The sequence below is a fragment of the Ascaphus truei genome (genome assembly GCF_040206685.1).
Source record: "Ascaphus truei isolate aAscTru1 chromosome 2 unlocalized genomic scaffold, aAscTru1.hap1 SUPER_2_unloc_3, whole genome shotgun sequence".
In the NCBI taxonomy this organism is placed as follows: domain Eukaryota; kingdom Metazoa; phylum Chordata; class Amphibia; order Anura; family Ascaphidae; genus Ascaphus; species Ascaphus truei.
The window spans coordinates 602,951-616,421 of NW_027453817.1; positions in this window are offsets into that span (position 1 = coordinate 602,951).

The following is a 13,471-nucleotide window of genomic DNA, read 5'->3' on the forward strand; positions in this document are numbered from 1 at the left end:
AATCGGGTTTACTCTAGTTAAAGGTAATAGAAGGCATCAAAGTCCCACTGGTTAATGTAAACCCTTCCAATAATGAACGGGGGTGTTAATAACGGGGTGTTAATAACAGGGTGTTAATAACGGGGTGTTAATAACGGGGGTGTTAATAACGGGGGTGTTAATATGGGGGTGTTAATATGGGGGTGGTAATAACGGGGGGTTAATAAGGGGGGGTTAATAACGGGGTGTTAATAACGGGGTGGTAATACCGGGGGTGTTAATATGGGGGTGTTAATATGGGGGTGGTTAATAACGGGGGGTTAATAACGGGGGTGTTAATAACGGGGGTGTTAATAACGGGGGTGGTAATATGGGGGTGTTAATAACGGGGGTGTTAATAACGGGGGTGTTAATAACGGGGGTGGTAATAACGGGGGTGTTAATAACGGGGGTGTTAATAACGGGGGTGTTAATAACGGGGGGGGTTAATAACGGGGGTGGTAATAACGGGGGTGGTAATAACGGGGGTGTTAATAACGGGGGGGTTAATAACGGGGGTGGTAATAACGGGGGGGTTAATAACGGGGGTGGTAATAACGGGGGGGTTAATAACATTGTTCTAGTTGTGCCCACGGTGGGAGACACGAGAATATTATGACCATTCAAGCGATTTGTATTTTTTCAGCTGCGCGCGGCTTGTAATAGTGAGAGCGCTGACGCGCGTTAAAAAGCTGTTTCCACGTGATTCTGCCATGTTCTTGAAGGTTTGTGAATAGCTATATGTACCCTAGTGCCCCTGGCTATACCCTTTTTCCTGGCCTTAACATTATACGTCCTGATAGGAACAGGCAGTGTTGCGATCGCCTGCGCATGTGCGAACTGTTGCGCCAATCTCAATATGGCCGCCGCGTTGCTTCTGCGCATGCACGAGCCGGCTAAACATGGCGGCGCCCTGCAGCTAATGCCGCCAGGAACCCCCGGCAACGTGATCACTCCCGCAGCTTCCTGACATGTTGCGGGGGTGTCCGCAACAGAGCGGAGGTAAGGGGGCACCAGGGGAACCCGGCTAGACTCTCCCCCTGGTGAAAACACCAACGGCCTCGCATGGGACAGTGTCATGCAGCATAAAGTTACACAATCAAAATGCACAACTTATCACAAGTACTTTATCATCCATGGTACATAACGCAATAACCACAAGGATAATCGAGCCCAGCTGAGACTCATAGTGGGGTGCCCCTAACTGATCGAGTGAGGGCTCCTCACTCTGACTCCTGTGAGTCTCTGCTTTGATAGTCTCTTTGAGATCATGGTCGAGCTCTACAGTCTCTGATTTCAAGACACTTCCTCCCCCTGGTGGAAGGAATAGCAAGGAGTACGTGAGCTTCCGCATCACGTATGCGGTAGACAGGGAGATCCTGACCTTCTCCTCGGTCCACCACTTGGTGAATAGAGCGCTCCATGTTGAGCATGAAGGAGGCATTGCTTACCCGAGCTGTCACAGCACAGTCCTGGTTTGCTCTAGTCCCTTCTGAAGTTACGTCTTCTGAGGACATCACGAGATCAACGTACAGGTCACGGCAGTGCATAGGGATTCTTCGCGATGAAGTAACCGCTGAGCAGGGCCTCTTCACTGGATAACTCCATCACATCCTGCAGGGAGTGAAGGGTTGGTGCCTCACCGCTCCGCTGGTTGCTGACGGGTATCAGTTCATCTGGAACGCTGTCAGGTACCATCTCTGCTGCACTGGACATCACGATGGGGCTGACTTTTCTCTTCGCCTGGCAGATAGGCGGTGGGCACTGGTCTACTCGTACCACCTGGTAGCATTCTTCTAGGGGGAACACCTCCACCAGGACGCGATGCTGGGGCAAGCCAATTGCCCTGGTGGCCATGCTTAAGGCACCTGGGAACTCACACCCGACACCCCTGGGGCAGTCCACTCATCCTCATTGTCACTGGGTACTGCTCCCAAGCCTAGGACCGATGGTACCATCGCAGTAGGCCGGACTGGCCGTTGTAGGGCCCACAGCAGATGGGATAAATGTTTCTTTATTTTAGCTTCACTTGGGTGGTCCGCCGGCTGGTGCTTCACCATGGGTCGTTGAGTACTGTCATCAGTAGAAGAGGATGGGGGTAGAGACTCCTCCGCAGGGGAAGAGCATCGGGGTACCTCGCATTCACAGGTGGCAATTGGCATTGAGCGGTCCTGCTCTTGCACCACAAGTGGTAGCGATCGCCATTCTCCCTGGGCAGTCACCTTACCCTGATGTTCCGACATCTGTGGCTCCGGCATCTGTGGTTCTGGCATGTGTGGCTCCGGCATCTGTGTTTCCGGCATTGGAACCGGATCTAGAACCAAGTCTTGGAACCGAGTCTGGAACTGCGGTTAGGGCGCATGGGCCCTCCAAAACCTCCGCTCTTGAGGTAGGTTGGTTAACAGCATTGACCAGCCCAGTAGAGGGGTCAGTCGCATGTTTCTCTGTGGGTTCTGAAGGCCGAAGCATGGTCTTCAGGAACTGTGCCCCGCAGCAGGCACACTGGGGTCCCCAGGTCAATTCACCACCTGGGCAGTCACATTTGGAACATGGACCTTTGAGACACTTCTTCCCTTCCACCTGTACCACCAAAATCCCAGTTGGTAGCTGATAGGGATCAAAGTCCATACCACCAGACATATTCAAGACCTTTTGTAAGCAGGGACACAAAAGAACGCTTACGTTCACTCCTGGTATTCGCCACGCTCCATACAACTGAGGGTGTGATTCACTGCATCCTGTCCCTCCCTTATGGGGAACAGAAGTTGCTGTGATGGAGGCTCACTGTGACCCCTCCCCCTGGTGGAATTCAGAGGAGGGGCACATTCTATCAAGGAGGGGTTCTGGCTCTGCACTGAGTCACTCACATTGCAAGGGGGGAGTTCTGGTTTTCACGCCCGGACAGATTTCTGCAACATATTTTGGTGCAGCCTGGCGGTCACCAGAACTTGCGCTCTCCTGACTTGGCGGGAGATGCCATTTTCGGTGTGACTAACTTCCCCGGATGAGATAGCCTCCATTTTGATCAAAGTCCCATTAACTACACTAGGGCACTTTGCGTATACAGTACAAGGGGATAGTCTTCTGGTGGGGCCTCTGGAGCCTGTAAAGTCCGAAGGGCCCTTTTCCGACATATTTTCTGACCCACCGTCCAGAGTATGGTAGTCCAGTAACCAGTGGGGTCCCTCTTTTCTCCTTTCACCCACACTTTGTCTAAGCCCAGGAGTTCCTGTAGGGACTCCTGGATTGCACTCCCCTCTACATAAATGGGCACGTTCCGTACTGCTATCACGGGACTGGACAGCTCCCGAAGCCCGGCGGCCCAGGCATGAACCTCATGGCGTGAGGGTACACACATGGTGGGGAATCAAATTGTTCAATTTAATTTCTGACTAGGGCACCCCACGTCTGAGCCTGTCAGTAGCACCTCCAAATTTAACACACTTAACCCCACCCACCCCAATCACAGATAGGGACCCTGTGGGGAAATCTACAGGTGTTACCAGGTGTAGTGCGTTACCTGTTAGGCTCACAGGAGGGCTGAGCCTCCGCCAGTGAGAGCTTGGGGTGTATCCTGGAACGTACTTACATAAACAGCGCCTCCACCTGTGCAGGATCCTAGATATAGAGTAACCCCAGACACAGGACCTCATACACAGTAACCACATACACAGGAAGATTACTAGTGCTGTGTGTAACCTGTTGGCTCTCAGGGCCTGAGCTCTGCCACGGAGAGCCTGGGGCGATGTATATATATTACTTCTTACCAGATGCAGTGCCTCCACCTGTGATGGCTCCCAGCAGTGCAGGAGTTGTTACTCGCAGGACACCAATATAATGATATACACACTGTATATATAAAATAACGAATATCTTTACTAGCGATAGTCATCCATCTTATATGCATACACATCACATACTCCTCCCACTAGAGACACAACTAGCCAAAGCGTCACGCAGGACGCGACCCTCCACCGTGTTGCCCACACCGTGTGCAATGTCCCATACCCAAACCCCAAGTGTGTGGTGACCGCGCGGCCACTAGAGTGAGAATGTTAGTTAGTTGGTGCACTTTGATGTAGGGTTACCTGCCGAGCGCTCCTGCACTCGGACCAGCAGACAATTTTCACAAAGGATCCGCAGACGCGATGCCTTCCAGGGCAATCCCACCCGGGTAGATAAAATGTTTCTGAAGCGGTTTGGTCCCAAGCCTCTGATAAAGAACTACAGCGACCACTGTGTCCCTGACTTGCACCCTACTGGGGCATGTTCCTATTCTAGGGCCTGTCCTACAGCAACCACACGCTGAATGTGACTCAGGGGTCTATCTTGGGCCAAAGGGGGTTTTCTGGCCTAGTCTAGAGGCTACTTGCCTCTGTACACACACAGCTCCCACCTCCTCCCCTTCCTGGTCTTGACTCGCCCATCATGCTCCACTGCGCAACTTTTTATATCCTTCCTGCAGAGCCCCTATCGCCCAATTGGCTCCCTGGCATCATGTGGTCTCTCTAGCACTCATGGGACTTGTAGTCCCCTGCTCTAGCCCTCCTCCCATTGGTCCAGGCTGCGCGCGCTACCGCAGCCACTTGCGCTAATTCTACTCGAGCACCGTCGCCTACCAGACTCACTGCGCATGCCCGAATATCAAAATGGCGGCGCCCTAAGCGCTCGGAGGCCGCGGAGCCTCCCGTGCACTGGAGCACCCCAGGCAACCCTCCCAGACTCTCCCATAGCAGCGGAGGTGAGGGCAACCTGGGGGGCATGGCTACAGTTATACAAAGGGGGCGTGATGTTATACAGAGGGAGCGTAATGTTATACAAAGGGGGCGTGATGTTATACAGAGGGAGCGTAATGTTATACAAAGGGGGTGTAATGTTATACAAAGGGGGTGTAATGTTATACAGAGGGAGCGTGACGTTATGCAAAGGGGGCGTAATGTTATGCAAAGGGGGTGTAATGTTATACAGAGGGAGCGTAATGTTATACAAAGGGAGCGTAATGTTATACAAAGGGAGCGTGACGTTATACAGAGGGAGCGTAATGTTATACAAAGGGGGTGTAATGTTATACAAAGGGGGTGTAATGTTATACAAAGGGGGTGTAATGTTATACAAAGGGGGTGTAATGTTATACAAAGGGAGTGTAATGTTATACAAAGGGGGTGTAATGTTATACAAAGGGAGCGTAATGTTATACAAAGGGGGTGTAATGTTATACAAAGGGGGTGTAATGTTATACAAAGGGGGTGTAATGTTATACAAAGGGGGTGTAATGTTATGCAAAGGGAGTGTAATGTTATACAAGGGAGTGTAATGTTATACAAAGGGAGTGTAATGTTATGCAAAGGGGGTGTAATGTTATACAAAGGGAGTGTAATGTTATACAAAGGGAGTGTAATGTTATGCAAAGGGGGTGTAATGTTATACAAAGGGGGTGTAATGTTATACAAAGGGGGTGTAATGTTATACAAAGGGGGTGTAATGTTATACAAAGGGGGTGTAATGTAATACAAAGGGAGTGTAATGTAATACAAAGGGGGTGTAATGTTATACAAAGGGGGTGTAATGTTATGCAAAGGGGGTGTAATGTTATACAAAGGGAGTGTAATGTTATGCAAAGGGGGTGTAATGTTATACAAAGGGAGTGTAATGTTATACAAAGGGGGTGTAATGTTATACAAAGGGGGTGTAATGTTATACAAAGGGGGTGTAATGTTATACAAAGGGGGTGTAATGTTATACAAAGGGGGTGTAATGTTATACAAAGGGAGTGTAATGTTATACAGAGGGGGTGTAATGTTATACAGAGGGAGTGTAATGTTATACAAAGGGGGTGTAATGTTATACAAAGGGAGTGTAATGTTATACAAAGGGAGCGTAATGTTATACAAAGGGAGTGTAATGTTATACAAAGGGGGTGTAATGTTATACAAAGGGGGCGTGATGTTATACAGAGGGAGCGTAATGTTATACAAAGGGAGTGTAATGTTATACAAAGGGGGTGTAATGTTATACAAAGGGGGTGTAATGTTATACAAAGGGGGTGTCATGTTATGCAAAGGGAGCGTAATGTTATACAAAGGGAGCGTAATGTTATACAAAGGGAGCGTAATGTTATACAAAGGGAGCGTAATGTTATACAAAGGGAGTGTAATGTTATACAAAGGGGGCGTAATGTTATACAAAGGGGGCGTGATGTTATACAGAGGGAGCGTAATGTTATACAAAGGGAGCGTAATGTTATACAAAGGGAGCGTAATGTTATACAAAGGGGGCATGATGTTATACAGAGGGAGCGTAATGTTATACAAAGGGAGTGTAATGTTATACAAAGGGGGTGTAATGTTATACAAAGGGGGTGTAATGTTATACAAAGGGGGTGTAATGTTATACAAAGGGGGTGTAATGTTATACAAAGGGGGTGTAATGTTATACAGAGGGAGTGTAATGTTATACAAAGGGGGTGTAAAGTTATACAAAGGGAGTGTAATGTTATACAAAGGGGGTGTAATGTTATACAAAGGGGGTGTAATGTTATACAAAGGGGGTGTAATGTTATGCAAAGGGAGTGTAATGTTATACAAAGGGAGTGTAATGTTATACAAAGGGAGTGTAATGTTATACAAAGGGAGCGTAATGTTATACAAAGGGAGCGTAATGTTATACAAAGGGGGTGTAATGTTATACAAAGGGGGCGTGATGTTATACAGAGGGAGCGTAATGTTATACAAAGGGAGCGTAATGTTATACAAAGGGAGCGTAATGTTATACAAAGGGGGTGTAATGTTATACAAAGGGGGTGTAATGTTATACAAAGGGGGTGTAATGTTATACAAAGGGGGTGTAATGTTATACAAAGGGGGTGTAATGTTATACAAAGGGGGTGTAATGTTATACAAAGGGGGTGTAATGTTATACAAAGGGAGCGTAATGTTATACAAAGGGAGCGTAATGTTATACAAAGGGGGCGTGATGTTATACAGAGGGAGCGTAATGTTATACAAAGGGAGTGTAATGTTATACAAAGGGGTGTAATGTTATACAAATGGAGTGTAATGTTATACAAAGGGGGTGTAATGTTATACAAAGGGAGTGTAATGTTATACAAAGGGGGTGTAATGTTATACAGAGGGGGCGTAATGTTATACAAAGGGAGCGTAATGTTATACAAAGGGAGTGTAATGTTATACAAAGGGGATGTAATGTTATACAGAGGGAGTGTAATGTTATACAGAGGGGGTGTAATGTTATACAAAGGGAGTGTAATGTTATACAAAGGGAGTGTAATGTTATACAAAGGGAGTGTAATGTTATACAAAGGGGGTGTAATGTTATACAGAGGGAGTGTAATGTTATACAAAGGGGGTGTAATGTTATACAAAGGGAGTGTAATGTTATACAAAGGGAGTGTAATGTTATACAAAGGGAGTGTAATGTTATACAAAGGGGGTGTAATGTTATACAGAGGGAGCGTAATGTTATACAGAGGGAGTCTAATGTTATACAAAGGGGGTGTAATGTTATACAAAGGGGGTGTAATGTTATACAAAGGGGGTGTAATGTTATACAAAGGGAGCGTAATGTTATACAAAGGGGGTGTAATGTTATACAGAGGGAGTGTAATGTTATACAAAGGGGGTGTAATGTTATACAAAGGGGGCGTAATGTTATACAAAGGGAGCGTAATGTTATACAAAGGGGGTGTAATGTTATACAAAGGGAGTGTAATGTTATACAGAGGGAGTGTAATGTTATGCAAAGGGGGTGTAATGTTATACAAAGGGGGTGTAATGTTATACAAAGGGAGCGTAATGTTATACAAAGGGAGTGTAATGTTATGCAAAGGGGGTGTAATGTTATGCAAAGGGGGTGTAATGTTATACAAAGGGGGTGTAATGTTATACAGAGGGAGTGTAATGTTATGCAAAGGGGGTGTAATGTTATACAAAGGGGGTGTAATGTTATACAAAGGGAGTGTAATGTTATACAAAGGGAGTGTAATGTTATACAAAGGGGGTGTAATGTTATACAAAGGGGGTGTAATGTTATACAGAGGGAGCGTAATGTTATACAGAGGGGGTGTAATGTTATACAAAGGGGGTGTAATGTTATACAAAGGGGGTGTAATGTTATACAAAGGGGGTGTAATGTTATACAAAGGGGGTGTAATGTTATACAAAGGGAGCGTAATGTTATACAAAGGGGGTGTAATGTTATACAGAGGGAGCGTAATGTTATACAGAGGGAGTGTAATGTTATACAAAGGGGGTGTAATGTTATACAAAGGGGGTGTAATGTTATACAGAGGGAGTGTAATGTTATACAAAGGGGGTGTAATGTTATACAAAGGGGGTGTAATGTTATACAAAGGGAGCGTAATGTTATACAGAGGGAGTGTAATGTTATACAAAGGGGGTGTAATGTTATACAAAGGGGGTGTAATGTTATACAAAGGGAGCGTGACGTTATACAGAGGGAGTGTAATGTTATACAAAGGGAGTGTAATGTTATACAAAGGGGGTGTAATGTTATACAAAGGGAGTGTAATGTTATACAAAGGGGGCGTAATGTTATACAAAGGAAGCGTAATGTTATACAAAGGGAGCGTAATGTTATAAAAAAGGGAGTGTAATGTTATACAAAGGGAGTGTAATGTTATACAAAGGGAGTGTAATGTTATACAAAGGGAGTGTAATGTTATACAAAGGGGGTGTAATGTTATACAAAGCGGGTGTAATGTTATACAAAGGGAGTGTAATGTTATACAAAGGGGGTGTAATGTTATACAAAGGGGGTGTAATGTTATACAAAGGGGGTGTAATGTTATACAAAGGGGGTGTAATGTTATACAAAGGGAGTGTAATGTTATACAAAGGGGGTGTAATGTTATACAAAGGGGGTGTAATGTTATACAAAGGGGGTGTAATGTTACACAAAGGGGGTGTAATGTTATACAAAGGGGGAGCGTAATGTTATACAAAGGGAGTGTAATGTTATGCAAAGGGGGTGTAATGTTATGCAAAGGGGGTGTAATGTTATACAAAGGGAGTGTAATGTTATACAAAGGGGGTGTAATGTTATACAAAGGGAGTGTAATGTTATACAAAGGGGGTGTAATGTTATACAAAGGGGGTGTAATGTTATGCAAAGGGGGTGTAATGTTATGCAAAGGGAGTGTAATGTTATACAAAGGGGGCGTAATGTTATACAAAGGGAGTGTAATGTTATACAAAGGGAGTGTAATGTTATACAAAGGGAGTGTAATGTTATACAAAGGGAGCGTAATGTTATACAAAGGGAGCGTAATGTTATACAAAGGGAGCGTAATGTTATACAAAGGGAGTGTAATGTTATACAAAGGGAGTGTAATGTTATACAAAGGGGGTGTAATGTTATACAAAGGGAGTGTAATGTTATACAAAGGGGGTGTAATGTTATACAAAGGGAGCGTAATGTTATACAAAGGGAGCGTAATGTTATACAAAGGGGGTGTAATGTTATACAAAGGGGGTGTAATGTTATACAAAGGGAGTGTAATGTTATACAAAGGGGGTGTAATGTTATACAAAGGGGGTGTAATGTTATACAAAGGGAGTGTAATGTTATACAAAGGGGGTGTAATGTTATACAAAGGGAGTGTAATGTTATACAAAGGGAGTGTAATGTTATACAAAGGGGGTGTAATGTTATACAAAGGGAGCGTAATGTTATACAAAGGGAGCGTAATGTTATACAAAGGGGGTGTAATGTTATACAAAGGGGGTGTAATGTTATACAAAGGGAGCGTAATGTTATACAAAGGGAGCGTAATGTTATACAAAGGGGGCGTAATGTTATACAAAGGGGGTGTAATGTTATACAAAGGGGGTGTAATGTTATACAAAGGGGGTGTAATGTTATACAAAGGGGGTGTAATGTTATACAAAGGGGGTGTAATGTTATACAAAGGGAGCGTAATGTTATACAAAGGGGGTGTAATGTTATACAAAGGGGGTGTAATGTTATACAAAGGGAGCGTAATGTTATACAAAGGGGGTGTAATGTTATACAAAGGGAGTGTAATGTTATACAAAGAGAGTGTAATGTTATACAAAGGGAGCGTAATGTTATACAAAGGGGGTGTAATGTTATACAAAGGGAGTGTAATGTTATACAAAGGGGGTGTAATGTTATACAAAGGGGGTGTAATGTTATACAAAGGGAGTGTAATGTTATACAAAGGGAGCGTAATGTTATACAAAGGGGGTGTAATGTTATACAAAGGGAGCGTAATGTTATACAAAGGGGGTGTAATGTTATACAAAGGGAGTGTAATGTTATACAGAGGGAGTGTAATGTTATACAAAGGGGGTGTAATGTTATACAGAGGGGGTGTAATGTTATACAAAGGGGGTGTAATGTTATACAGAGGGGGTGTAATGTTATACAGAGGGGGTGTAATGTTATTAATATATGTGTAACACCCTTCCCCTCATCCTCAGGGAGATTTGGCTGATACGGGTGTTATGATGCAACCCGTTAGGCTTACAAGAGGCCTATACCTCCTTGCGGTGCCGGGGGTGGCTGGTGCCGTTTCTGCACCCGTGAGGATCCCTGCGTTGGCGGGATAACCCCTCACAGGATCCGGTACACCTCCAATAACCACAATCACACACACACACACACACACACACACACACACACACACACACACACACACACACACACACACACACACACACACACACACACACACACACACACAGCGGGTAACAATCACTGTAATCGTCCCCCAAAGTACTGAGGGTGCCCTGGGCACCTAGAACCCGATATCCAGCAGAACATGAGGGCAGCGCTCCCCGACCCGTGTGGTATTAGTGCACGTGGGTACCTTCTTGGGTACTCGGGTACACCAGGAAATGCTCAGACAGGCCTCCGACACAATCCCCTGCTCGCCTTACGTCCGGTAGAACGTAAGGTAGGCCTGGGGAATCCTCCACTGCGGTTCCGTCTGCTCCGCTGGTTCTTCCGTACCCTTAGGGGCAAGTCCCTTACTATGGCCGGCCTTACAATACTCCAGTACCGTGTAGGGGAAACTATCTGGGGGCCATGGGGAACAGGTCTGGCCTAGTCCAGGGGGCTTGACTAGCTCCCCGAACACTACCTCTCCCTTCTTCAGGACTGCCACGCCGCCTCCAGTCCGCGGAGGAAATCCTGAACGACAGGACCTCCTCTTCCTGCAGCGACAACCTCAAGATGGCCACTGCCTTACACACAGTCCATATGTATGTGGCTGCGCCAACCACAACATGGTCAACACAGCTCACTCAGGCCCTCCCACGCAATGGGACCACTGCCAAGAAGAGACAAGGGAGGGAACCCTGCTAAGTATGTATTACTATAGGAAATGCCATGCTTTGTGTCCCAGTGTATTATGGGTAACAGTAAAGCAGTAGAATATACGTATTACTATAAGAAATGCCATGCTTTGTGTCCCAGTGTATTTTGGGTAACAGTAAAGCAGTAGAATATACGTATTACTATAAGAAATGCCATGCTTTGTGTCCCAGTGTATTATGGGTAACAGTAATGCAGTAGAATATACGTATTACTATAAGAAATGCCATGCTTTGTGTCCCAGTGTATTATGGGTAACAGTAAAGCAGTAGAATATACGTATTACTATAAGAAATGCCGTGCTTTGTGTCCCAGTGTATTATGGGTAACAGTAAAGCAGTAGAATATACGTATTACTATAAGAAATGCCATGCTTTGTGTCCCAGTGTATTATGGGTAACAGTAAAGCAGTAGAATATACGTATTACTATAAGAAATGCCATGCTTTGTGTCCCGGTGTATTATGGGTAACAGTAAAGCAGTAGAATATACGTATTACTATAAGAAATGCCATGCTTTGTGTCCCGGTGTATTATGGGTAACAGTAATGCAGTAGAATATACGTATTACTATAAGAAATGCCATGCTTTGTGTCCCGGTGTATTATGGGTAACAGTAAAGCAGTAGAATATGCGTATTACTATAAGAAATGCTATGCTTTGTGTCCCAGTGTATTATGGGTAACAGTAAAGCAGTAGAATATGCGTATTACTATAAGAAATGCCATGCTTTGTGTCCCGGTGTATTATGGGTAACAGTAAAGCAGTAGAATATACGTATTACTATAGGAAATGCCATGCTTTGTGTCCCAGTGTATTATGGGTAACAGTAATGCAGTAGAATATACGTATTACTATAGGAAATGCCATGCTTTGTGTCCCGGTGTATTATGGGTAACAGTAAAGCAGTAGAATATGCGTATTACTATAAGAAATGCCATGCTTTGTGTCCCGGTGTATTATGGGTAACAGTAAAGCAGTAGAATATACGTATTACTATAGGAAATGCCATGCTTTGTGTCCCGGTGTATTATGGGTAACAGTAAAGCAGTAGAATATACGTATTACTATAAGAAATGCCATGCTTTGTGTCCCGGTGTATTATGGGTAACAGTAAAGCAGTAGAATATACGTATTACTATAAGAAATGCCATGCTTTGTGTCCCGGTGTATTATGGGTAACAGTAAAGCAGTAGAATATACGTATTACTATAAGAAATGCCGTGCTTTGTGTCCCAGTGTATTATGGGTAACAGTAAAGCAGTAGAATATACGTATTACTATAAGAAATGCCGTGCTTTGTGTCCCAGTGTATTATGGGTAACAGTAAAGCAGTAGAATATACGTATTACTATAAGAAATGCCATGCTTTGTGTCCCGGTGTATTATGGGTAACAGTAATGCAGTAGAATATACGTATTACTATAAGAAATGCCATGCTTTGTGTCCCAGTGTATTATGGGTAACAGTAATGCAGTAGAATATACGTATTACTATAGGAAATGCCATGCTTTGTGTCCCAGTGTATTATGGGTAACAGTAATGCAGTAGAATATACGTATTACTATAAGAAATGCCATGCTTTGTGTCCCAGTGTATTATGGGTAACAGTAATGCAGTAGAATATACGTATTACTATAGGAAATGCCATGCTTTGTGTCCCAGTGTATTATGGGTAACAGTAATGCAGTAGAATATACGTATTACTATAAGAAATGCCATGCTTTGTGTCCCAGTGTATTATGGGTAACAGTAATGCAGTAGAATATACGTATTACTATAAGAAATGCCATGCTTTGTGTCCCGGTGTATTATGGGTAACAGTAAAGCAGTAGAATATACGTATTACTATAAGAAATGCCATGCTTTGTGTCCCGGTGTATTATGGGTAACAGTAAAGCAGTAGAATATACGTATTACTATAGGAAATGCCATGCTTTGTGTCCCAGTGTATTATGGGTAACAGTAATGCAGTAGAATATGCGTATTACTATAAGAAATGCCATGCTTTGTGTCCCAGTGTATTATGGGTAACAGTAAAGCAGTAGAATATACGTATTACTATAAGAAATGCTATG